The sequence below is a fragment of the Malurus melanocephalus genome, unplaced genomic scaffold, assembly GCF_030028575.1.
Source record: "Malurus melanocephalus ecotype Western Australia unplaced genomic scaffold, MMel_1.1 scaffold_457, whole genome shotgun sequence".
In the NCBI taxonomy this organism is placed as follows: domain Eukaryota; kingdom Metazoa; phylum Chordata; class Aves; order Passeriformes; family Maluridae; genus Malurus; species Malurus melanocephalus.
The window spans coordinates 3,134-7,711 of record NW_026623689.1 but is presented as its reverse complement, the minus strand read 5'-3'; the positions used below and the strand labels follow the sequence as shown (position 1 = coordinate 7,711).

Sequence of the window (4,578 nt, the reverse complement as noted above, 5' to 3'; positions counted from 1 at the left end):
GTGAGAGCGCATCCCTATTTGTATTTCCGGCCCCCCCCCCCCCGAGTCCGTGCAGACTAACGGGAACRCTCTGCTGGCCCCAAAATGGGGGACAACGAATGAAGGCACTGTGGTTCATAACAGCCTCTCTTGCTGTTATAGCCTTGACCTCCCGGGAGTCACAGGCTAACTCCTCATTGTGCTGCTGAAAGCAGAAYGGAGACAAAGCCTATCTGGTGTCTTCTGTTTTTTGGCTTGTGTTATAAACACAAGTATGATAGTGTTGGCTTTCGGAGATTATTAGCTGATACAACTGGCCATATAAATTCCAAGCATGTGCTTTCACAGGGAGGAACAGTCTTCACCCCTGCATACCCTAGACACATCCTCTGTTACAAGTACAACTTTAGGTTTGGGGTTTTTTTTTTTTTTTTTTCTTTAATTAATTTATTTTTTTCCAGCCCATTGTCTTCACAGATCTAGCACTCCAAATTTAGCAACATCTATTTGAACCATCTTCAGTGGATTTAATGTCACCTAATTTGGGGCATCTGCATCTAAACACTCACCTCAGAGTCCTCTTACAGTGTACGGAGAAAAGCAAATGCTTTGGTATGTCATCCATCCTATAGATCTGATTTGTATGAGCTGAATCATCCAAGGAATGATCATTATATATCATCAGATAGGATGACAACAGAGTGAAACATCACTATGATGGTCATCACTGGGATCAAGTCAGCACTGGTGTGTGGAAGTCTAAACCTGAATTGAATGCCAGGCAGGTGCCTGTGCTGCTCTTCCAGGCACACTCAGGAGATGCTGCTTAATTTTTTCCTGCAGGGCACTGTGATCTAGCTGTGTATCAAAACAAGTGGGATGACTGTTCCAGGTCCTGGATTTTARCCACAGCTTCCTAGCTGGCATTTAAGCCTGGGTGGACTCTGGTTTGTTAGTCAGTGCTCAGGTTGCTTAGTCTGCCAGGCCAGACAGACAAAGCTTGATGAATAAATAGCTCTTGAAAAAGCACAACTTTTCATCTACTTGGGGAASTCAAAAATTTAAAATATCATAAGAAGAAGGGAAAATTTAAAGATTGTGTGAAAAAAAGTATTCAGCAAACACCACTAGATGGGACTGTAGTWGAACCAATTTCTACCACAAAGTGACTTCGGCCTCTGCAGAGCTGGTCCTTGCTGAGATACAGGGCCACAATGTCACCCATTTTTRTTGACAGCATGAAATGGAATAAATCTGTCTCAAAATTACAAAATCTGCCTGKTGACTTTCCCATGGGATACCCATGGTTTCCCACCAAGTAGCCACTCTGTCTGTTCTACCAAGGGAAGAAAATGCTTCTGTTCAACCATCTCCATGGTCTCTGTGTGTGAGTGTCAYACAGAGGCTTTAGTTCAGAGGACAGGACACAGCAGAAGGCAAATCTCTGTTCTTGGTGCCAGGAGGCTTTCCCAGGACAGCCAAAGCTCTCATGAATTATACCTAGCCAATGACACCAAGGACAACAAGAAAAGCTTCTTTAGGTGTGTTGGTGATAAGAGGTAGACAAGGGATGAAGTGGGCTGTCTTTGGAAAGATATGGGAGACTGGTTACCTGGGACATGGAGAAGGCTGAAGAACAGTTTATTTCACCATCTGCCAGTGTGGAGGGGTTTTGGGTTTTTTGTTTTTTGTTTTTTTTTTKTTTTTTTTTTTTAACACTGACTATAATGCAGCRTTTTCCACATTTTCTTGGTGGTTCCCATAATTTTCTGAAACACAGCTCACTATYGGATCTTTATTTATTTTGATGGTTTTGTTTCATGTGTGTCTGAATGCCCCAGCAAAAAGATAGCCTGCCTTAACATTAAGACCTGCCTTAACCTTCCTTCATGCCTGAGACATTRAAGATTCTTCAAAAAATATTATGTCTCTATATTGATATTAATATTTAGAGTTTCTTTTGTCTTGCCAGGTTTGTGCAAGGATGATGTGATAGGAAAGGGGCATTCAACATGGAGGAAAACGGTGCGAGAATGCATGTGAAGATGTAAAGGCTGCTCAGAGACTCTGTAAATTSACCTGTATTTAGTTTGTGGGCTGCAATGAAGAGAGAACTTTCATTCCCAAGCCAGCTGGTGCTGATGGCTTCTTATTCATGTTGCAAGGGTAGATGGTGGCTGTTGAAGTTCAGAACATGGCATCACCTGCAGTAGGGGTTTTCTGTTTGCAAACCCTGTTCCTTGGAATTTTTCAAAGATCCTGATCTATCACATGAACTTCTAGCAGTTTCCCAGAGCCTAAAGGGGGTCCAAGAGAGCTGGAGAGGGACTTGGGACAAGGGCCTGGAGGGACAGAGAAAAGGGGAATAGCTTCCCACTGGCAGAAGGCAAGAAATTCTTCCCTGTGATGGGGTGAGGCCCTGGCACAGGGTGCCCAGAGAGGCTGTGGCTGTCCCATCCCTGGGAATGTTCCAGGCCAGTTTGGACAGGGCTTAGAGCARTCTGGTCTATTGGAAGGAGTCYCTGCCCATGGAAGGGGGGTGGAATGAGATGGGCTTTAAGRTTCCTSTGAACCCAGACARTTTTAGGATTCTGTGTTTGTTGCTTCTCTTATGATGAAACTCAGAAAGTGTGCTGGAATCTTTGGGGCTGTTGTTACACAGAGAAGATGAAGGGCAAAGCTGATCTGACAAATCAGGCGCAACAGCCACTGCAGTYTGGTCTAAGGAGACAGCTCTGCACAAATGTCAGCAGACAGCTGGGGTGGAACCACTTTGGTRGCATTCTGCATTGTGGATATGCGTGGACCTGGAGAATCCTTTTATAGGCCATAGAAAGACATTGTCACTTCTTGGGTGTGAATCAGCTCATCCTTAAGTAATATCTGAAATCATCTGCTCTATCACTGCACTCGATGTATTTGCTTTAAATTGCACCATGGGTTAAGTCTCAGATTAAGCTATTTGAGCTCCCTGCAGGGACGCACACTGGAGCAGGAGGGGGAAAATGTGGAAAGGAGCTGCAGAGGAAAACTGTTATGAACTGACTGCAACTCCCCGTTCCTCTTACTCCCTGCACAGCCTGGGGCTGGGAGGAGGTAGAAGATTTGGGAATGAAGGAGTGAAATTGACCCTGGGAAGAATAAGGAGAGTTGGGGGAAAGGTGTTTTAGTTGTGTCATTAGTTCTCACCATCCAATTTATTTTTATTGGCAAKGAAGCAAGTTAATTTTTCCCTGAATCAGTCTGGGGACTGATTTGTCCACATGGCAATCAGTCCATGATCTCCCTGTCTTTATGTTGACTCGTGAGATTTCTCATCTCATTTTCTCCCTCTGTCCTGTCCTCTTGAGGAGCTGGAGTGCAAGACCGCTGGGTGAGAGCCTGATGGCTGGCAAAACCAGGCCAGCAGACATTTGCATCCACAGGAATGAGAGAATTCACAGGAATGAGAGAATTCACACAAATGAGAAAGCCAGAACTCAGGGCAGAGCAGAAGCAGCATCAGACCTGCCTGCTGCACGGTCAGGGAGGTGGGTACAAGTCAAACCTTTCACAGTAGGAGAAGGTGCGTGTTTTCTGTGTGACATTTCCCAGTTGTGACACACTGGTACAAAAGTTTTCTTTTCTTTCACTTTTTCGACTTGTTTTTCCAGGATACAAGGCTTTGCTRGAGTTGATTCAGTGTTGAATACATCAGTTGTGAATTCATATAACTTAATTTTGTGCCTGTTTTCTAAACTGAGTTTCCATGCCATCATGGGAAGTTCTTCAGATGAGCAGCAGACAAGCAGACATCTACCAAAAGAAATTTTCCATTTCTAGAATAAATTGGTGAAAAGTAGTCAAGAAAAACAAAAAAAATSCCCCAATGACAGCAACAAAAAGATGTTTTTATTGTACTATTTCTTGCCATATTTAGGGTTACAATAATTGGTACCATATTGCGATCTCTATATTCTTAACATCACTGCTAAATTTTTGGGCCAATTTTCAAAGGCATAGACARGAGTCATTTCAACAGCCCTTAGGACTGACAGTTTAGAGCAGGCTGTAACTGCATTTTGTAAACCAGAGCATAATTACACACAAAGGCTTTTGACACCTTGCCATCATGCCTTCAGACCATCACCAGAATGATCCGGTCTCAGAATTGCAGGACTGACTCTTCATGTTTTTCTTGCTTGCCATATGAAAAAAATATAAGAAAAATATTATACACATCAGGGGCCTTGGGAAGAACCAGGTATCACTGGAAAGGATTTAAAATCTTGTAGAAAGTTAATTCAGAAAGCTAGACCTGTCTRTGAACGACAAAAATRTGTCTRAGGCCGAGCAGAGAGGAAGGGAGGGAGCCAGAGKCAGCAGGGCTGGGCAGCGTCAGGCCGGGCTGGGGGCGGTGGCAGCCAAGGCCTGGGGGGAGCAGAGTGGCGCAGCGGGAGCGTGCTGGGCCCATAACCCAGAGGTCGATGGATCGAAACCATCCTCTGCTAAGGYACTTTTTCACYGCTGCTGCCTCACACAACAACTTTTACCCTGCTTGGCTTTAGCTCTCTGGGCACTCCTGGCCCTGACCTTCCTCTTCGCTCTGCGACACCTGCC

At 44.5% G+C, this 4,578-nt stretch overlaps 1 non-coding gene across 1 annotated transcript; it reads left to right on the top strand.

Annotated features, from left to right (window-relative positions):
- Nucleotides 1-4,397: 4,397 nt before the first annotated feature.
- Nucleotides 4,398-4,469, top strand: TRNAM-CAU (transfer RNA methionine (anticodon CAU)). The gene has a single exon. It is a non-coding gene; the product is annotated as a tRNA-Met (tRNA).
- Nucleotides 4,470-4,578: the final 109 nt, after the last annotated feature.